This window comes from Patagioenas fasciata, chromosome 1 (assembly GCF_037038585.1).
Source record: "Patagioenas fasciata isolate bPatFas1 chromosome 1, bPatFas1.hap1, whole genome shotgun sequence".
NCBI lineage: Eukaryota > Metazoa > Chordata > Aves > Columbiformes > Columbidae > Patagioenas > Patagioenas fasciata.
This window is the reverse complement of record NC_092520.1, coordinates 133,245,620-133,268,307: the sequence shown is the minus strand read 5'-3', so window position 1 is coordinate 133,268,307 and position 22,688 is coordinate 133,245,620.

The window sequence follows — 22,688 nt, the reverse complement described above, 5'->3', positions numbered from 1 at the left end:
GAGCACGCAGACACAGCCAACGCACATCAAGTGTCAAGAGACACACTCTGCTGAGCTCAACGCTTGTGCAGATGCACATGTGCGACGAAGTCAACACACGTGCTTGTGGAGAGAAAGAAAGGGACTCCCAGGCGTGTGGAGCGACGGGGAGAAAGAGCGGGCGCTGAGGAACACAGTTTCAAACAGACTGTCTGCACACAAACAGGCACCTGTCTGCAGGTATCCTAGATCTTGATTCTTGAACTTGAGGAAACACGCGTCTGAGCAAAACTCCCAAACGCTTCCAGGAAAGACACAGGCTCTCCCACAAGCACACAAGTGTTTGCCCTCAGCTATAGATCAGGGACAAGCTTGTGAAGAGATGCCCTGCTATTCTTTGGCTTTATGGCCTCATGTGTTTCGTTTCTCTTGGAGATGGATTGTTAAACGTCTTTCCTCGGGCGACTGTGAAGCATTTGCCAGCGGAGGAGAAGTAGCACGGAGCAGCATTCAGTACTGCCTACGAGTGTCTTTGCTACCCTACTAGCGGAGCTCCAAGAACAGGCACACATCTTCAGGTACCTTCCAAATGTGGATTCCCCTGCAGCCCCGTAGGCGGGCGTGCAGTACGCCAACCATCAACGGACGTTTTTCCCCTCAAGCCTGTCAGGACGTTGCTCGTCCGTCTTTCCCTCAATAGATGGGAGTAGGCGCGCTTGCGGATGTGTGCGTGTGTGTGGCCACGCGTTTGCTTAGGCATCAGTGTGTGAAAAGGTAGGTGCTTTTCTCTAGCTGCGTGTGCGTGCACGTGGTGCTGGGTGCACATCCCTGGGTGCTCGAGGTAAGGTTTCTGCATGGTTTTCGCTGAGGAATCGTGTGTGCGCACATGGACAAAGAGAAGGCGCAGCAACCAGGTTCCAGCGCCGAAGAAGGCAAAAGGCAAGGTTTCCGGCGCTATCTCCTTCTCTCCGCAGACCTAGTCGCGCAAAGCAAGCCGCTAAGCCGGCGACCGGCAAGAGAGCTACAACGAAGCATGCCGAACGGAGAAAATAGCAGCAGCGCATCTGTTCACACCTTGTTTCTGCCATGTGCTTGAACGCCAAGACGTTCGTGCTTCTGTGAGATGAAAGACGTCCTTCTGCATATGTGGTTGCTCACACCGGTGCACTTGTTAGTGTATCCATTCAGTCCTGGGCTGCGGGGCATTCAGAAGTGGCTCTGTGGAGACGTCTGCATAGAGGCAGCTGTCAGAACACGCACACTCGATTGTTCACCAAAACATATGCAGACGCGTCCTTAGCCTGTAGATTTGGATGCACAGAGTTCCCTGTGTTCGCAAGAGACAAGGGAATCGCGTCTGTACGCACAGAAGCAATAGCGGACCGTTTCCCTCGGAGTGAACGCGGAAGAGCCGTCTATGTACTCGGAGACACGGGAACGTGCCTCAATGCGGTCACAGAGGCAGCAGCTTTTGCACAGATGCTCTGGTGATTCTGGCACTTTCCAGGCACACTCCTGAAAGTCGCGCACACTGCTGTTCACTCGCTAAACGACCTCTTGGGAAACACGTCTCCGGTCGATGGACCGCTCAGATTGCTTTTCGTGTAACTGTGAACTGTGTCAGCGCAGGGAATCCGTCTCTGTTGAGCAGATGTCAATCCTGCTTCGCTTTTGCTTTGTTGCCTCTACCAAGAAGATTTCCCGTTTCTCTCTTCACTGGAGCACGCAGACACAGCCAACGCACATCAAGTGTCAAGAGACACACTCTGCTGAGCTCAACGCTTGTGCAGATGCACATGTGCGACGAAGTCAACACACGTGCTTGTGGAGAGAAAGAAAGGGACTCCCAGGCGTGTGGAGCGACGGGGAGAAAGAGCGGGCGCTGAGGAACACAGTTTCAAACAGACTGTCTCCACACAAACAGGCACCTGTCTGCAGGTATCCTAGATCTTGATTCTTGAACTTGAGGAAACACGCGTCTGAGCAAAACTCCCAAACGCTTCCAGGAAAGACACAGGCTCTCCCACAAGCACACAAGTGTTTGCCCTCAGCTATAGATCAGGGACAAGCTTGTGAAGAGATGCCCTGCTATTCTTTGGCTTTATGGCCTCATGTGTTTCGTTTCTCTTGGAGATGGAGTGTTAAACGTCTTTCCTCGGGCGACTGTGAAGCATTTGCCAGCGGAGGAGAAGTAGCACGGAGCAGCATTCAGTACTGCCTACGAGTGTCTTTGCTACCCTACTAGCGGAGCTCCAAGAACAGGCACACATCTTCAGGTACCTTCCAAATGTGGATTCCCCTGCAGCCCCGTAGGCGGGCGTGCAGTACGCCAACCATCAACGGACGTTTTTCCCCTCAAGCCTGTCAGGACGTTGCTCGTCCGTCTTTCCCTCAATAGATGGGAGTAGGCGCGCTTGCGGATGTGTGCGTGTGTGTGGCCACGCGTTTGCTTAGGCATCAGTGTGTGAAAAGGTAGGTGCTTTTCTCTAGCTGCGTGTGCGTGCACGTGGTGCTGGGTGCACATCCCTGGGTGCTCGAGGTAAGGTTTCTGCATGGTTTTCGCTGAGGAATCGTGTGTGTGCACATGGACAAAGAGAAGGCGCAGCAACCAGGTTCCAGCGCCGAAGAAGGCAAAAGGCAAGGTTTCCGGCGCTATCTCCTTCACTCCCCAGTCCTAGTCGCGCAAAGCAAGCCGCTAAGCCGGCGACCGGCAAGAGAGCTACAACGAAGCATGCCGAACGGAGAAAATAGCAGCAGCTCATCTGTTCACACCTTGTTTCTGCCATGTGCTTGAACGCCAAGACGTTCGCGCTTCTGTGAGATGAAAGACGTCCTTCTGCATATGTGGTTGCTCACACCGGTGCACTTGTTAGTGTATCCATTCAGTCCTGGGCTGCGGGGCATTCAGAAGTGGCTCTGTGGAGACGTCTGCATAGAGGCAGCTGTCAGAACACGCACACTCGATTGTTCACCAAAACATATGCAGACGCGTCCTTAGCCTGTAGATTTGGATGCACAGAGTTCCCTGTGTTCGCAAGAGACAAGGGAATCGCGTCTGTACGCACAGAAGCAATAGCGGACCGTTTCCCTCGGAGTGAACGCGAAAGAGCCGTCTATATACTCGCAGACACGGGAACGTGCCTCAATGCGGTCACAGAGGCAGCAGCTTTTGCACAGATGCTCTGGTGATTCTGGCACTTTCCAGGCACACTCCTGAAAGTCGCGCACACTGCTGTTCACTCGCTAAACGACCTCTTGGGAAACACGTCTCCGGTCGATGGACCGCTCAGATTGCTTCTCGTGTAACTGTGAACTGTGTCAGCGCAGAGAATCCGTCTCTGTTGAGCAGATGTCAATCCTGCCTCGCTTTTGCTTTGTTGCCTCTACCAAGATGATTTCCCGTTTCTCTCTTCACTGGAACAGGCAGACACAGCCAACGCACATCAAGTGTCAAGAGACACACTCTGCTGAGCTCAACGCTTGTGCAGATGCACATGTGCGACGAAGTCAACACACGTGCTTGTGGAGAGAAAGAAAGGGACTCCCAGGCGTGTGGAGCGACGGGGAGAAAGAGCGGGCGCTGAGGAACACAGTTTCAAACAGACTGTCTCCACACAAACAGGCACCTGTCTGCAGGTATCCTAGATCTTGATTCTTGAACTTGAGGAAACACGCGTCTGAGCAAAACTCCCAAACGCTTCCAGGAAAGACACAGGCTCTCCCACAAGCACACAAGTGTTTGCCCTCAGCTATAGATCAGGGACAAGCTTGTGAAGAGATGCCCTGCTATTCTTTCGCCTTATGGCATCATGTGTTTCGTTTCTCTTGGAGATCGATTGTTAAACGTCTTTCCTCGGGCGACTGTGAAGCATTTGCCAGCGGAGGAGAAGTAGCACGGAGCAGCATTCAGTACTGCCTACGAGTGTCTTTGCTACCCTACTAGCGGAGCTCCAAGAACAGGCACACATCTTCAGGTACCTTCCAAATGTGGATTCCCCTGCAGGCCGTAGGCGGGCGTGCAGTACGCCAACCATCAACGGACGTTTTTCCCCTCAAGCCTGTCAGGACGTTGCTCGTCCGTCTTTCCCTCAATAGATGGGAGTAGGCGCGCTTGCGGATGTGTGCGTGTGTGTGGCCACGCGTTTGCTTAGGCATCAGTGTGTGAAAAGGTAGGTGCTTTTCTCTAGCTGCGTGTGCGTGCACGTGGTGCTGGGTGCACATCCCTGGGTGCTCGAGGTAAGGTTTCTGCATGGTTTTCGCTGAGGAATCGTGTGTGTGCACATGGACAAAGAGAAGGCGCAGCAACCAGGTTCCAGCGCCGAAGAAGGCAGAAGGCAAGGTTTCCGGCGCTATCTCCTTCACTCCCCAGTCCTAGTCGCGAGAAGCAAGCCGCTAAGCCGGCGACCGGCAAGAGAGCTACAACGAAGCATGCCGAACGGAGAAAATAGCAGCAGCGCATCTGTTCACACCTTGTTTCTGCCATGTGCTTGAACGCCAAGACGTTCGCGCTTCTGTGAGATGAAAGACGTCCTTCTGCATATGTGGTTGCTCACACCGGTGCACTTGTTAGTGTATCCATTCAGTCCTGGGCTGCGGGGCATTCAGAAGTGGCTCTGTGGAGACGTCTGCATAGAGGCAGCTGTCAGAACACGCACACTCGATTGTTCACCAAAACATATGCAGACGCGTCCTTAGCCTGTAGATTTGGATGCACAGAGTTCCCTGTGTTCGCAAGAGACAAGGGAATCGCGTCTGTACGCACAGAAGCAATAGCGGACCGTTTCCCTCGGAGTGAACGCGGAAGAGCCGTCTATGTACTCGGAGACACGGGAACGTGCCTCAATGCGGTCACAGAGGCAGCAGCTTTTGCACAGATGCTCTGGTGATTCTGGCACTTTCCAGGCACACTCCTGAAAGTCGCGCACACTGCTGTTCACTCGCTAAACGACCTCTTGGGAAACACGTCTGCGGTCGATGGACCGCTCAGATTGCTTCTCGTGTAACTGTGAACTGTGTCAGCGCAGGGAATCCGTCTCTGTTGAGCAGATGTCAATCCTGCCTCGCTTTTGCTTTGTTGCCTCTACCAAGAAGATTTCCCGTTTCTCTCTTCACTGGAGCACGCAGACACAGCCAACGCACATCAAGTGTCAAGAGACACACTCTGCTGAGCTCAACGCTTGTGCAGATGCACATGTGCGACGAAGTCAACACACGTGCTTGTGGAGAGAAAGAAAGGGACTCCCAGGCGTGTGGAGCGACGGGGAGAAAGAGCGGGCGCTGAGGAACACAGTTTCAAACAGACTGTCTGCACACAAACAGGCACCTGTCTGCAGGTATCCTAGATCTTGATTCTTGAACTTGAGGAAACACGCGTCTGAGCAAAACTCCCAAACGCTTCCAGGAAAGACACAGGCTCTCCCACAAGCACACAAGTGTTTGCCCTCAGCTATAGATCAGGGACAAGCTTGTGAAGAGATGCCCTGCTATTCTTTCGCCTTATGGCATCATGTGTTTCGTTTCTCTTGGAGATCGATTGTTAAACGTCTTTCCTCGGGCGACTGTGAAGCATTTGCCAGCGGAGGAGAAGTAGCACGGAGCAGCATTCAGTACTGCCTACGAGTGTCTTTGCTACCCTACTAGCGGAGCTCCAAGAACAGGCACACATCTTCAGGTACCTTCCAAATGTGGATTCCCCTGCAGGCCGTAGGCGGGCGTGCAGTACGCCAACCATCAACGGACGTTTTTCCCCTCAAGCCTGTCAGGACGTTGCTCGTCCGTCTTTCCCTCAATAGATGGGAGTAGGTGCGCTTGCGGATGTGTGCGTGTGTGTGGCCACGCGTTTGCTTAGGCATCAGTGTGTGAAAAGGTAGGTGCTTTTCTCTAGCTGCGTGTGCGTGCACGTGGTGCTGGGTGCACATCCCTGGGTGCTCGAGGTAAGCTTTCTGCATGGTTTTCGCTGAGGAATCGTGTGTGTGCACATGGACAAAGAGAAGGCGCAGCAACCAGGTTCCAGCGCCGAAGAAGGCAAAAGGCAAGGTTTCCGGTGCTATCTCCTTCACTCCCCAGTCCTAGTCGCGCAAAGCAAGCCGCTAAGCCGGCGACCGGCAAGAGAGCTACAACGAAGCATGCCGAACGGAGAAAATAGCAGCAGCGCATCTGTTCACACCTTGTTTCTGCCATGTGCTTGAACGCCAAGACGTTCGCGCTTCTGTGAGATGAAAGACGTCCTTCTGCATATGTGGTTGCTCACACCGGTGCACTTGTTAGTGTATCCATTCAGTCCTGGGCTGCGGGGCATTCAGAAGTGGCTCTGTGGAGACGTCTGCATAGAGGCAGCTGTCAGAACACGCACACTCGATTGTTCACCAAAACATATGCAGACGCGTCCTTAGCCTGTAGATTTGGATGCACAGAGTTCCCTGTGTTCGCAAGAGACAAGGGAATCGCGTCTGTACGCACAGAAGCAATAGCGGACCGTTTCCCTCGGAGTGAACGCGAAAGAGCCGTCTATATACTCGCAGACACGGGAACGTGCCTCAATGCGGTCACAGAGGCAGCAGCTTTTGCACAGATGCTCTGGTGATTCTGGCACTTTCCAGGCACACTCCTGAAAGTCGCGCACACTGCTGTTCACTCGCTAAACGACCTCTTGGGAAACACGTCTCCGGTCGATGGACCGCTCAGATTGCTTCTCGTGTAACTGTGAACTGTGTCAGCGCAGAGAATCCGTCTCTGTTGAGCAGATGTCAAAACTGCCTCGCTTTTGCTTTGTTGCCTCTACCAAGATGATTTCCCGTTTCTCTCTTCACTGGAGCACGCAGACACAGCCAACGCACATCAAGTGTCAAGAGACACACTCTGCTGAGCTCAACGCTTGTGCAGATGCACATGTGCGACGAAGTCAACACACGTGCTTGTGGAGAGAAAGAAAGGGACTCCCAGGCGTGTGGAGCGACGGGGAGAAAGAGCGGGCGCTGAGGAACACAGTTTCAAACAGACTGTCTGCACACAAACAGGCACCTGTCTGCAGGTATCCTAGATCTTGATTCTTGAACTTGAGGAAACACGCGTCTGAGCAAAACTCCCAAACGCTTCCAGGAAAGACACAGGCTCTCCCACAAGCACACAAGTGTTTGCCCTCAGCTATAGATCAGGGACAAGCTTGTGAAGAGATGCCCTGCTATTCTTTCGCCTTATGGCATCATGTGTTTCGTTTCTCTTGGAGATCGATTGTTAAACGTCTTTCCTCGGGCGACTGTGAAGCATTTGCCAGCGGAGGAGAAGTAGCACGGAGCAGCATTCAGTACTGCCTACGAGTGTCTTTGCTACCCTACTAGCGGAGCTCCAAGAACAGGCACACATCTTCAGGTACCTTCCAAATGTGGATTCCCCTGCAGCCCCGTAGGCGGGCGTGCAGTACGCCAACCATCAACGGACGTTTTTCCCCTCAAGCCTGTCAGGACGTTGCTCGTCCGTCTTTCCCTCAATAGATGGGAGTAGGCGCGCTTGCGGATGTGTGCGTGTGTGTGGCCACGCGTTTGCTTAGGCATCAGTGTGTGAAAAGGTAGGTGCTTTTCTCTAGCTGCGTGTGCGTGCACGTGGTGCTGGGTGCACATCCCTGGGTGCTCGAGGTAAGCTTTCTGCATGGTTTTCGCTGAGGAATCGTGTGTGTGCACATGGACAAAGAGAAGGCGCAGCAACCAGGTTCCAGCGCCGAAGAAGGCAGAAGGCAAGGTTTCCGGCGCTATCTCCTTCACTCCCCAGTCCTAGTCGCGCAAAGCAAGCCGCTAAGCCGGCGACCGGCAAGAGAGCTACAACGAAGCATGCCGAACGGAGAAAATAGCAGCAGCGCATCTGTTCACACCTTGTTTCTGCCATGTGCTTGAACGCCAAGACGTTCGCGCTTCTGTGAGATGAAAGACGTCCTTCTGCATATGTGGTTGCTCACACCGGTGCACTTGTTAGTGTATCCATTCAGTCCTGGGCTGCGGGGCATTCAGAAGTGGCTCTGTGGAGACGTCTGCATAGAGGCAGCTGTCAGAACACGCACACTCGATTGTTCACCAAAACATATGCAGACGCGTCCTTAGCCTGTAGATTTGGATGCACAGAGTTCCCTGTGTTCGCAAGAGACAAGGGAATCGCGTCTGTACGCACAGAAGCAATAGCGGACCGTTTCCCTCGGAGTGAACGCGGAAGAGCCGTCTATGTACTCGGAGACACGGGAACGTGCCTCAATGCGGTCACAGAGGCAGCAGCTTTTGCACAGATGCTCTGGTGATTCTGGCACTTTCCAGGCACACTCCTGAAAGTCGCGCACACTGCTGTTCACTCGCTAAACGACCTCTTGGGAAACACGTCTCCGGTCGATGGACCGCTCAGATTGCTTCTCGTGTAACTGTGAACTGTGTCAGCGCAGGGAATCCGTCTCTGTTGAGCAGATGTCAATCCTGCCTCGCTTTTGCTTTGTTGCCTCTACCAAGAAGATTTCCCGTTTCTCTCTTCACTGGAGCACGCAGACACAGCCAACGCACATCAAGTGTCAAGAGACACACTCTGCTGAGCTCAACGCTTGTGCAGATGCACATGTGCGACGAAGTCAACACACGTGCTTGTGGAGAGAAAGAAAGGGACTCCCAGGCGTGTGGAGCGACGGGGAGAAAGAGCGGGCGCTGAGGAACACAGTTTCAAACAGACTGTCTCCACACAAACAGGCACCTGTCTGCAGGTATCCTAGATCTTGATTCTTGAACTTGAGGAAACACGCGTCTGAGCAAAACTCCCAAACGCTTCCAGGAAAGACATAGGCTCTCCCACAAGCACACAAGTGTTTGCCCTCAGCTATAGATCAGGGACAAGCTTGTGAAGAGATGCCCTGCTATTCTTTCGCCTTATGGCATCATGTGTTTCGTTTCTCTTGGAGATCGATTGTTAAACGTCTTTCCTCGGGCGACTGTGAAGCATTTGCCAGCGGAGGAGAAGTAGCACGGAGCAGCATTCAGTACTGCCTACGAGTGTCTTTGCTACCCTACTAGCGGAGCTCCAAGAACAGGCACACATCTTCAGGTACCTTCCAAATGTGGATTCCCCTGCAGCCCCGTAGGCGGGCGTGCAGTACGCCAACCATCAACGGACGTTTTTCCCCTCAAGCCTGTCAGGACGTTGCTCGTCCGTCTTTCCCTCAATAGATGGGAGTAGGCGCGCTTGCGGATGTGTGCGTGTGTGTGGCCACGCGTTTGCTTAGGCATCAGTGTGTGAAAAGGTAGGTGCTTTTCTCTAGCTGCGTGTGCGTGCACGTGGTGCTGGGTGCACATCCCTGGGTGCTCGAGGTAAGGTTTCTGCATGGTTTTCGCTGAGGAATCGTGTGTGTGCACATGGACAAAGAGAAGGCGCAGCAACCAGGTTCCAGCGCCGAAGAAGGCAGAAGGCAAGGTTTCCGGCGCTATCTCCTTCACTCCCCAGTCCTAGTCGCGCAAAGCAAGCCGCTAAGCCGGCGACCGGCAAGAGAGCTACAACGAAGCATGCCGAACGGAGAAAATAGCAGCAGCGCATCTGTTCACACCTTGTTTCTGCCATGTGCTTGAACGCCAAGACGTTCGCGCTTCTGTGAGATGAAAGACGTCCTTCTGCATATGTGGTTGCTCACACCGGTGCACTTGTTAGTGTATCCATTCAGTCCTGGGCTGCGGGGCATTCAGAAGTGGCTCTGTGGAGACGTCTGCATAGAGGCAGCTGTCAGAACACGCACACTCGATTGTTCACCAAAACATATGCAGACGCGTCCTTAGCCTGTAGATTTGGATGCACAGAGTTCCCTGTGTTCGCAAGAGACAAGGGAATCGCGTCTGTACGCACAGAAGCAATAGCGGACCGTTTCCCTCGGAGTGAACGCGGAAGAGCCGTCTATGTACTCGGAGACACGGGAACGTGCCTCAATGCGGTCACAGAGGCAGCAGCTTTTGCACAGATGCTCTGGTGATTCTGGCACTTTCCAGGCACACTCCTGAAAGTCGCGCACACTGCTGTTCACTCGCTAAACGACCTCTTGGGAAACACGTCTCCGGTCGATGGACCGCTCAGATTGCTTCTCGTGTAACTGTGAACTGTGTCAGCGCAGGGAATCCGTCTCTGTTGAGCAGATGTCAATCCTGCCTCGCTTTTGCTTTGTTGCCTCTACCAAGATGATTTCCCGTTTCTCTCTTCGCTGGAGCACGCAGACACAGCCAACGCACATCAAGTGTCAAGAGACACACTCTGCTGAGCTCAACGCTTGTGCAGATGCACATGTGCGACGAAGTCAACACACGTGCTTGTGGAGAGAAAGAAAGGGACTCCCAGGCGTGTGGAGCGACGGGGAGAAAGAGCGGGCGCTGAGGAACACAGTTTCAAACAGACTGTCTCCACACAAACAGGCACCTGTCTGCAGGTATCCTAGATCTTGATTCTTGAACTTGAGGAAACACGCGTCTGAGCAAATCTCCCAAACGCTTCCAGGAAAGACATAGGCTCTCCCACAAGCACACAAGTGTTTGCCCTCAGCTATAGATCAGGGACAAGCTTGTGAAGAGATGCCCTGCTATTCTTTCGCCTTATGGCATCATGTGTTTCGTTTCTCTTGGAGATCGATTGTTAAACGTCTTTCCTCGGGCGACTGTGAAGCATTTGCCAGCGGAGGAGAAGTAGCACGGAGCAGCATTCAGTACTGCCTACGAGTGTCTTTGCTACCCTACTAGCGGAGCTCCAAGAACAGGCACACATCTTCAGGTACCTTCCAAATGTGGATTCCCCTGCAGGCCGTAGGCGGGCGTGCAGTACGCCAACCATCAACGGACGTTTTTCCCCTCAAGCCTGTCAGGACGTTGCTCGTCCGTCTTTCCCTCAATAGATGGGAGTAGGCGCGCTTGCGGATGTGTGCGTGTGTGTGGCCACGCGTTTGCTTAGGCATCAGTGTGTGAAAAGGTAGGTGCTTTTCTCTAGCTGCGTGTGCGTGCACGTGGTGCTGGGTGCACATCCCTGGGTGCTCGAGGTAAGGTTTCTGCATGGTTTTCGCTGAGGAATCGTGTGTGTGCACATGGACAAAGAGAAGGCGCAGCAACCAGGTTCCAGCGCCGAAGAAGGCAGAAGGCAAGGTTTCCGGCGCTATCTCCTTCACTCCCCAGTCCTAGTCGCGCAAAGCAAGCCGCTAAGCCGGCGACCGGCAAGAGAGCTACAACGAAGCATGCCGAACGGAGAAAATAGCAGCAGCGCATCTGTTCACACCTTGTTTCTGCCATGTGCTTGAACGCCAAGACGTTCGCGCTTCTGTGAGATGAAAGACGTCCTTCTGCATATGTGGTTGCTCACACCGGTGCACTTGTTAGTGTATCCATTCAGTCCTGGGCTGCGGGGCATTCAGAAGTGGCTCTGTGGAGACGTCTGCATAGAGGCAGCTGTCAGAACACGCACACTCGATTGTTCACCAAAACATATGCAGACGCGTCCTTAGCCTGTAGATTTGGATGCACAGAGTTCCCTGTGTTCGCAAGAGACAAGGGAATCGCGTCTGTACGCACAGAAGCAATAGCGGACCGTTTCCCTCGGAGTGAACGCGGAAGAGCCGTCTATGTACTCGGAGACACGGGAACGTGCCTCAATGCGGTCACAGAGGCAGCAGCTTTTGCACAGATGCTCTGGTGATTCTGGCACTTTCCAGGCACACTCCTGAAAGTCGCGCACACTGCTGTTCACTCGCTAAACGACCTCTTGGGAAACACGTCTCCGGTCGATGGACCGCTCAGATTGCTTCTCGTGTAACTGTGAACTGTGTCAGCGCAGGGAATCCGTCTCTGTTGAGCAGATGTCAATCCTGCCTCGCTTTTGCTTTGTTGCCTCTACCAAGATGATTTCCCGTTTCTCTCTTCACTGGAGCACGCAGACACAGCCAACGCACATCAAGTGTCAAGAGACACACTCTGCTGAGCTCAACGCTTGTGCAGATGCACATGTGCGACGAAGTCAACACACGTGCTTGTGGAGAGAAAGAAAGGGACTCCCAGGCGTGTGGAGCGACGGGGAGAAAGAGCGGGCGCTGAGGAACACAGTTTCAAACAGACTGTCTCCACACAAACAGGCACCTGTCTGCAGGTATCCTAGATCTTGATTCTTGAACTTGAGGAAACACGCGTCTGAGCAAAACTCCCAAACGCTTCCAGGAAAGACACAGGCTCTCCCACAAGCACACAAGTGTTTGCCCTCAGCTATAGATCAGGGACAAGCTTGTGAAGAGATGCCCTGCTATTCTTTCGCCTTATGGCATCATGTGTTTCGTTTCTCTTGGAGATCGATTGTTAAACGTCTTTCCTCGGGCGACTGTGAAGCATTTGCCAGCGGAGGAGAAGTAGCACGGAGCAGCATTCAGTACTGCCTACGAGTGTCTTTGCTACCCTACTAGCGGAGCTCCAAGAACAGGCACACATCTTCAGGTACCTTCCAAATGTGGATTCCCCTGCAGCCCCGTAGGCGGGCGTGCAGTACGCCAACCATCAACGGACGTTTTTCCCCTCAAGCCTGTCAGGACGTTGCTCGTCCGTCTTTCCCTCAATAGATGGGAGTAGGCGCGCTTGCGGATGTGTGCGTGTGTGTGGCCACGCGTTTGCTTAGGCATCAGTGTGTGAAAAGGTAGGTGCTTTTCTCTAGCTGCGTGTGCGTGCACGTGGTGCTGGGTGCACATCCCTGGGTGCTCGAAGTAAGGTTTCTGCATGGTTTTCGCTGAGGAATCGTGTGTGTGCACATGGACAAAGAGAAGGCGCAGCAACCAGGTTCCAGCGCCGAAGAAGGCAGAAGGCAAGGTTTCCGGCGCTATCTCCTTCACTCCCCAGTCCTAGTCGCGCAAAGCAAGCCGCTAAGCCGGCGACCGGCAAGAGAGCTACAACGAAGCATGCCGAACGGAGAAAATAGCAGCAGCGCATCTGTTCACACCTTGTTTCTGCCATGTGCTTGAACGCCAAGACGTTCGCGCTTCTGTGAGATGAAAGACGTCCTTCTGCATATGTGGTTGCTCACACCGGTGCACTTGTTAGTGTATCCATTCAGTCCTGGGCTGCGGGGCATTCAGAAGTGGCTCTGTGGAGACGTCTGCATAGAGGCAGCTGTCAGAACACGCACACTCGATTGTTCACCAAAACATATGCAGACGCGTCCTTAGCCTGTAGATTTGGATGCACAGAGTTCCCTGTGTTCGCAAGAGACAAGGGAATCGCGTCTGTACGCACAGAAGCAATAGCGGACCGTTTCCCTCGGAGTGAACGCGGAAGAGCCGTCTATGTACTCGGAGACACGGGAACGTGCCTCAATGAGGTCACAGAGGCAGCAGCTTTTGCACAGATGCTCTGGTGATTCTGGCACTTTCCAGGCACACTCCTGAAAGTCGCGCACACTGCTGTTCACTCGCTAAACGACCTCTTGGGAAACACGTCTCCGGTCGATGGACCGCTCAGATTGCTTCTCGTGTAACTGTGAACTGTGTCAGCGCAGGGAATCCGTCTCTGTTGAGCAGATGTCAATCCTGCCTCGGTTTTGCTTTGTTGCCTCTACCAAGATGATTTCCCGTTTCTCTCTTCACTGGAGCACGCAGACACAGCCAACGCACATCAAGTGTCAAGAGACACACTCTGCTGAGCTCAACGCTTGTGCAGATGCACATGTGCGACGAAGTCAACACACGTGCTTGTGGAGAGAAAGAAAGGGACTCCCAGGCGTGTGGAGCGACGGGGAGAAAGAGCGGGCGCTGAGGAACACAGTTTCAAACAGACTGTCTCCACACAAACAGGCACCTGTCTGCAGGTATCCTAGATCTTGATTCTTGAACTTGAGGAAACACGCGTCTGAGCAAAACTCCCAAACGCTTCCAGGAAAGACATAGGCTCTCCCACAAGCACACAAGTGTTTGCCCTCAGCTATAGATCAGGGACAAGCTTGTGAAGAGATGCCCTGCTATTCTTTCGCCTTATGGCATCATGTGTTTCGTTTCTCTTGGAGATCGATTGTTAAACGTCTTTCCTCGGGCGACTGTGAAGCATTTGCCAGCGGAGGAGAAGTAGCACGGAGCAGCATTCAGTACTGCCTACGAGTGTCTTTGCTACCCTACTAGCGGAGCTCCAAGAACAGGCACACATCTTCAGGTACCTTCCAAATGTGGATTCCCCTGCAGCCCCGTAGGCGGGCGTGCAGTACGCCAACCATCAACGGACGTTTTTCCCCTCAAGCCTGTCAGGACGTTGCTCGTCCGTCTTTCCCTCAATAGATGGGAGTAGGCGCGCTTGCGGATGTGTGCGTGTGTGTGGCCACACGTTTGCTTAGGCATCAGTGTGTGAAAAGGTAGGTGCTTTTCTCTAGCTGCGTGTGCGTGCACGTGGTGCTGGGTGCACATCCCTGGGTGCTCGTGGAAAGGTTTCTGCATGGTTTTCGCTGAGGAATCGTGTGTGTGCACATGGACAAAGAGAAGGCGCAGCAACCAGGTTCCAGCGCCGAAGAAGGCAAAAGGCAAGGTTTCCGGCGCTATCTCCTTCACTCCCCAGTCCTAGTCGCGCAAAGCAAGCCGCTAAGCCGGCGACCGGCAAGAGAGCTACAACGAAGCATGCCGAACGGAGAAAATAGCAGCAGCGCATCTGTTCACACCTTGTTTCTGCCATGTGCTTGAACGCCAAGACGTTCGCGCTTCTGTGAGATGAAAGACGTCCTTCTGCATATGTGGTTGCTCACACCGGTGCACTTGTTAGTGTATCCATTCAGTCCTGTGCTGCGGGGCATTCAGAAGTGGCTCTGTGGAGACGTCTGCATAGAGGCAGCTGTCAGAACACGCACACTCGATTGTTCATCAAAACATATGCAGACGCGTCCTTAGCCTGTAGATTTGGATGCACAGAGTTCCCTGTGTTCGCAAGAGACAAGGGAATCGCGTCTGTACGCACAGAAGCAATAGCGGACCGTTTCCCTCGGAGTGAACGCGAAAGAGCCGTCTATATACTCGCAGACACGGGAACGTGCCTCAATGCGGTCACAGAGGCAGCAGCTTTTGCACAGATGCTCTGGTGATTCTGGCACTTTCCAGGCACACTCCTGAAAGTCGCGCACACTGCTGTTCACTCGCTAAACGACCTCTTGGGAAACACTTCTCCGGTCGATGGACCGCTCAGATTGCTTCTCGTGTAACTGTGAACTGTGTCAGCGCAGGGAATCCGTCTCTGTTGAGCAGATGTCAATCCTGCCTCGCTTTTGCTTTGTTGCCTCTACCAAGATGATTTCCCGTTTCTCTCTTCACTGGAGCACGCAGACACAGCCAACGCACATCAAGTGTCAAGAGACACACTCTGCTGAGCTCAACGCTTGTGCAGATGCACATGTGCGACGAAGTCAACACACGTGCTTGTGGAGAGAAAGAAAGGGACTCCCAGGCGTGTGGAGCGACGGGGAGAAAGAGCGGGCGCTGAGGAACACAGTTTCAAACAGACTGTCTCCACACAAACAGGCACCTGTCTGCAGGTATCCTAGATCTTGATTCTTGAACTTGAGGAAACACGCGTCTGAGCAAAACTCCCAAACGCTTCCAGGAAAGACATAGGCTCTCCCACAAGCACACAAGTGTTTGCCCTCAGCTATAGATCAGGGACAAGCTTGTGAAGAGATGCCCTGCTATTCTTTCGCCTTATGGCATCATGTGTTTCGTTTCTCTTGGAGATCGATTGTTAAACGTCTTTCCTCGGGCGACTGTGAAGCATTTGCCAGCGGAGGAGAAGTAGCACGGAGCAGCATTCAGTACTGCCTACGAGTGTCTTTGCTACCCTACTAGCGGAGCTCCAAGAACAGGCACACATCTTCAGGTACCTTCCAAATGTGGATTCCCCTGCAGCCCCGTAGGCGGGCGTGCAGTACGCCAACCATCAACGGACGTTTTTCCCCTCAAGCCTGTCAGGACGTTGCTCGTCCGTCTTTCCCTCAATAGATGGGAGTAGGCGCGCTTGCGGATGTGTGCGTGTGTGTGGCCACGCGTTTGCTTAGGCATCAGTGTGTGAAAAGGTAGGTGCTTTTCTCTAGCTGCGTGTGCGTGCACGTGGTGCTGGGTGCACATCCCTGGGTGCTCGAGGTAAGGTTTCTGCATGGTTTTCGCTGAGGAATCGTGTGTGTGCACATGGACAAAGAGAAGGCGCAGCAACCAGGTTCCAGCGCCGAAGAAGGCAGAAGGCAAGGTTTCCGGCGCTATCTCCTTCACTCCCCAGTCCTAGTCGCGCAAAGCAAGCCGCTAAGCCGGCGACCGGCAAGAGAGCTACAACGAAGCATGCCGAACGGAGAAAATAGCAGCAGCGCATCTGTTCACACCTTGTTTCTGCCATGTGCTTGAACGCCAAGACGTTCGCGCTTCTGTGAGATGAAAGACGTCCTTCTGCATATGTGGTTGCTCACACCGGTGCACTTGTTAGTGTATCCATTCAGTCCTGGGCTGCGGGGCATTCAGAAGTGGCTCTGTGGAGACGTCTGCATAGAGGCAGCTGTCAGAACACGCACACTCGATTGTTCACCAAAACATATGCAGACGCGTCCTTAGCCTGTAGATTTGGATGCACAGAGTTCCCTGTGTTCGCAAGAGACAAGGGAATCGCGTCTGTACGCACAGAAGCAATAGCGGACCGTTTCCCTCGGAGTGAACGCGGAAGAGCCGTCTATGTACTCGGAGACACGGGAACGTGCCTCAATGCGGTCACAGAGGCAGCAGCTTTTGCACAGATGCTCTGGTGATTCTGGCACTTTCCAGGCACACTCCTGAAAGTCGCGCACACTGCTGTTCACTCGCTAAACGACCTCTTGGGAAACACGTCTCCGGTCGATGGACCGCTCAGATTGCTTCTCGTGTAACTGTGAACTGTGTCAGCGCAGGGAATCCGTCTCTGTTGAGCAGATGTCAATCCTGCCTCGCTTTTGCTTTGTTGCCTCTACCAAGATGATTTCCCGTTTCTCTCTTCACTGGAGCACGCAGACACAGCCAACGCACATCAAGTGTCAAGAGACACACTCTGCTGAGCTCAACGCTTGTGCAGATGCACATGTGCGACGAAGTCAACACACGTGCTTGTGGAGAGAAAGAAAGGGACTCCCAGGCGTGTGGAGCGACGGGGAGAAAGAGCGGGCGCTGAGGAACACAGTTTCAAACAGACTGTCTCCACACAAACAGGCACCTGTCTGCAGGTATCCTAGATCTTGATTCTTGAACTTGAGGAAACACGCGTCTGAGCAAAACTCCCAAACGCTTCCAGGAAAGACACAGGCTCTCCCACAAGCACACAAGTGTTTGCCCTCAGCTATAGATCAGGGACAAGCTTGTGAAGAGATGCCCTGCTATTCTTTCGCCTTATGGCATCATGTGTTTCGTTTCTCTTGGAGATCGATTGTTAAACGTCTTTCCTCGGGCGACTGTGAAGCATTTGCCAGCGGAGGAGAAGTAGCACGGAGCAGCATTCAGTACTGCCTACGAGTGTCTTTGCTACCCTACTAGCGGAGCTCCAAGAACAGGCACACATCTTCAGGTACCTTCCAAATGTGGATTCCCCTGCAGCCCCGTAGGCGGGCGTGCAGTACGCCAACCATCAACGGACGTTTTTCCCCTCAAGCCTGTCAGGACGTTGCTCGTCCGTCTTTCCCTCAATAGATGGGAGTAGGCGCGCTTGCGGATGTGTGCGTGTGTGTGGCCACGCGTTTGCTTAGGCATCAGTGTGTGAAAAGGTAGGTGCTTTTCTCTAGCTGCGTGTGCGTGCACGTGGTGCTGGGTGCACATCCCTGGGTGCTCGAAGTAAGGTTTCTGCATGGTTTTCGCTGAGGAATCGTGTGTGTGCACATGGACAAAGAGAAGGCGCAGCAACCAGGTTCCAGCGCCGAAGAAGGCAGAAGGCAAGGTTTCCGGCGCTATCTCCTTCACTCCCCAGTCCTAGTCGCGCAAAGCAAGCCGCTAAGCCGGCGACCGGCAAGAGAGCTACAACGAAGCATGCCGAACGGAGAAAATAGCAGCAGCGCATCTGTTCACACCTTGTTTCTGCCATGTGCTTGAACGCCAAGACGTTCGCGCTTCTGTGAGATGAAAGACGTCCTTCTGCATATGTGGTTGCTCACACCGGTGCACTTGTTAGTGTATCCATTCAGTCCTGGGCTGCGGGGCATTCAGAAGTGGCTCTGTGGAGACGTCTGCATAGAGGCAGCTGTCAGAACACGCACACTCGATTGTTCACCAAAACATATGCAGACGCGTCCTTAGCCTGTAGATTTGGATGCACAGAGTTCCCTGTGTTCGCAAGAGACAAGGGAATCGCGTCTGTACGCACAGAAGCAATAGCGGACCGTTTCCCTCGGAGTGAACGCGGAAGAGCCGTCTATGTACTCGGAGACACGGGAACGTGCCTCAATGAGGTCACAGAGGCAGCAGCTTTTGCACAGATGCTCTGGTGATTCTGGCACTTTCCAGGCACACTCCTGAAAGTCGCGCACACTGCTGTTCACTCGCTAAACGACCTCTTGGGAAACACGTCTCCGGTCGATGGACCGCTCAGATTGCTTCTCGTGTAACTGTGAACTGTGTCAGCGCAGGGAATCCGTCTCTGTTGAGCAGATGTCAATCCTGCCTCGGTTTTGCTTTGTTGCCTCTACCAAGATGATTTCCCGTTTCTCTCTTCACTGGAGCACGCAGACACAGCCAACGCACATCAAGTGTCAAGAGACACACTCTGCTGAGCTCAACGCTTGTGCAGATGCACATGTGCGACGAAGTCAACACACGTGCTTGTGGAGAGAAAGAAAGGGACTCCCAGGCGTGTGGAGCGACGGGGAGAAAGAGCGGGCGCTGAGGAACACAGTTTCAAACAGACTGTCTCCACACAAACAGGCACCTGTCTGCAGGTATCCTAGATCTTGATTCTTGAACTTGAGGAAACACGCGTCTGAGCAAAACTCCCAAACGCTTCCAGGAAAGACATAGGCTCTCCCACAAGCACACAAGTGTTTGCCCTCAGCTATAGATCAGGGACAAGCTTGTGAAGAGATGCCCTGCTATTCTTTCGCCTTATGGCATCATGTGTTTCGTTTCTCTTGGAGATCGATTGTTAAACGTCTTTCCTCGGGCGACTGTGAAGCATTTGCCAGCGGAGGAGAAGTAGCACGGAGCAGCATTCAGTACTGCCTACGAGTGTCTTTGCTACCCTACTAGCGGAGCTCCAAGAACAGGCACACATCTTCAGGTACCTTCCAAATGTGGATTCCCCTGCAGCCCCGTAGGCGGGCGTGCAGTACGCCAACCATCAACGGACGTTTTTCCCCTCAAGCCTGTCAGGACGTTGCTCGTCCGTCTTTCCCTCAATAGATGGGAGTAGGCGCGCTTGCGGATGTGTGCGTGTGTGTGGCCACACGTTTGCTTAGGCATCAGTGTGTGAAAAGGTAGGTGCTTTTCTCTAGCTGCGTGTGCGTGCACGTGGTGCTGGGTGCACATCCCTGGGTGCTCGTGGAAAGGTTTCTGCATGGTTTTCGCTGAGGAATCGTGTGTGTGCACATGGACAAAGAGAAGGCGAAGCAACCAGGTTCCAGCGCCGAAGAAGGCAAAAGGCAAGGTTTCCGGCGCTATCTCCTTCACTCCCCAGTCCTAGTCGCGCAAAGCAAGCCGCTAAGCCGGCGACCGGCAAGAGAGCTACAACGAAGCATGCCGAACGGAGAAAATAGCAGCAGCGCATCTGTTCACACCTTGTTTCTGCCATGTGCTTGAACGCCAAGACGTTCGCGCTTCTGTGAGATGAAAGACGTCCTTCTGCATATGTGGTTGCTCACACCGGTGCACTTGTTAGTGTATCCATTCAGTCCTGTGCTGCGGGGCATTCAGAAGTGGCTCTGTGGAGACGTCTGCATAGAGGCAGCTGTCAGAACACGCACACTCGATTGTTCATCAAAACATATGCAGACGCGTCCTTAGCCTGTAGATTTGGATGCACAGAGTTCCCTGTGTTCGCAAGAGACAAGGGAATCGCGTCTGTACGCACAGAAGCAATAGCGGACCGTTTCCCTCGGAGTGAACGCGAAAGAGCCGTCTATATACTCGCAGACACGGGAACGTGCCTCAATGCGGTCACAGAGGCAGCAGCTTTTGCACAGATGCTCTGGTGATTCTGGCACTTTCCAGGCACACTCCTGAAAGTCGCGCACACTGCTGTTCACTCGCTAAACGACCTCTTGGGAAACACTTCTCCGGTCGATGGACCGCTCAGATTGCTTCTCGTGTAACTGTGAACTGTGTCAGCGCAGGGAATCCGTCTCTGTTGAGCAGATGTCAATCCTGCCTCGCTTTTGCTTTGTTGCCTCTACCAAGATGATTTCCCGTTTCTCTCTTCACTGGAGCACGCAGACACAGCCAACGCACATCAAGTGTCAAGAGACACACTCTGCTGAGCTCAACGCTTGTGCAGATGCACATGTGCGACGAAGTCAACACACGTGCTTGTGGAGAGAAAGAAAGGGACTCCCAGGCGTGTGGAGCGACGGGGAGAAAGAGCGGGCGCTGAGGAACACAGTTTCAAACAGACTGTCTCCACACAAACAGGCACCTGTCTGCAGGTATCCTAGATCTTGATTCTTGAACTTGAGGAAACACGCGTCTGAGCAAAACTCCCAAACGCTTCCAGGAAAGACATAGGCTCTCCCACAAGCACACAAGTGTTTGCCCTCAGCTATAGATCAGGGACAAGCTTGTGAAGAGATGCCCTGCTATTCTTTCGCCTTATGGCATCATGTGTTTCGTTTCTCTTGGAGATCGATTGTTAAACGTCTTTCCTCGGGCGACTGTGAAGCATTTGCCAGCGGAGGAGAAGTAGCACGGAGCAGCATTCAGTACTGCCTACGAGTGTCTTTGCTACCCTACTAGCGGAGCTCCAAGAACAGGCACACATCTTCAGGTACCTTCCAAATGTGGATTCCCCTGCAGCCCCGTAGGCGGGCGTGCAGTACGCCAACCATCAACGGACGTTTTTCCCCTCAAGCCTGTCAGGACGTTGCTCGTCCGTCTTTCCCTCAATAGATGGGAGTAGGCGCGCTTGCGGATGTGTGCGTGTGTGTGGCCACGCGTTTGCTTAGGCATCAGTGTGTGAAAAGGTAGGTGCTTTTCTCTAGCTGCGTGTGCGTGCACGTGGTGCTGGGTGCACATCCCTGGGTGCTCGAGGTAAGGTTTCTGCATGGTTTTCGCTGAGGAATCGTGTGTGTGCACATGGACAAAGAGAAGGCGCAGCAACCAGGTTCCGGCGCCGAAGAAGGCAGAAGGCAAGGTTTCCGGCGCTATCTCCTTCACTCCCCAGTCCTAGTCGCGCAAAGCAAGCCGCTAAGCCGGCGACCGGCAAGAGAGCTACAACGAAGCATGCCGAACGGAGAAAATAGCAGCAGCGCATCTGTTCACACCTTGTTTCTGCCATGTGCTTGAACGCCAAGACGTTCGCGCTTCTGTGAGATGAAAGACGTCCTTCTGCATATGTGGTTGCTCACACCGGTGCACTTGTTAGTGTATCCATTCAGTCCTGGGCTGCGGGGCATTCAGAAGTGGCTCTGTGGAGACGTCTGCATAGAGGCAGCTGTCAGAACACGCACACTCGATTGTTCACCAAAACATATGCAGACGCGTCCTTAGCCTGTAGATTTGGATGCACAGAGTTCCCTGTGTTCGCAAGAGACAAGGGAATCGCGTCTGTACGCACAGAAGCAATAGCGGACCGTTTCCCTCGGAGTGAACGCGAAAGAGCCGTCTATATACTCGCAGACACGGGAACGTGCCTCAATGCGGTCACAGAGGCAGCAGCTTTTGCACAGATGCTCTGGTGATTCTGGCACTTTCCAGGCACACTCCTGAAAGTCGCGCACACTGCTGTTCACTCGCTAAACGACCTCTTGGGAAACACGTCTCCGGTCGATGGACCGCTCAGATTGCTTCTCGTGTAACTGTGAACTGTGTCAGCGCAGGGAATCCGTCTCTGTTGAGCAGATGTCAATCCTGCCTCGCTTTTGCTTTGTTGCCTCTACCAAGATGATTTCCCGTTTCTCTCTTCACTGGAGCACGCAGACACAGCCAACGCACATCAAGTGTCAAGAGACACACTCTGCTGAGCTCAACGCTTGTGCAGATGCACATGTGCGACGAAGTCAACACACGTGCTTGTGGAGAGAAAGAAAGGGACTCCCAGGCGTGTGGAGCGACGGGGAGAAAGAGCGGGCGCTGAGGAACACAGTTTCAAACAGACTGTCTCCACACAAACAGGCACCTGTCTGCAGGTATCCTAGATCTTGATTCTTGAACTTGAGGAAACACGCGTCTGAGCAAAACTCCCAAACGCTTCCAGGAAAGACACAGGCTCTCCCACAAGCACACAAGTGTTTGCCCTCAGCTATAGATCAGGGACAAGCTTGTGAAGAGATGCCCTGCTATTCTTTCGCCTTATGGCATCATGTGTTTCGTTTCTCTTGGAGATCGATTGTTAAACGTCTTTCCTCGGGCGACTGTGAAGCATTTGCCAGCGGAGGAGAAGTAGCACGGAGCAGCATTCAGTACTGCCTACGAGTGTCTTTGCTACCCTACTAGCGGAGCTCCAAGAACAGGCACACATCTTCAGGTACCTTCCAAATGTGGATTCCCCTGCAGCCCCGTAGGCGGGCGTGCAGTACGCCAACCA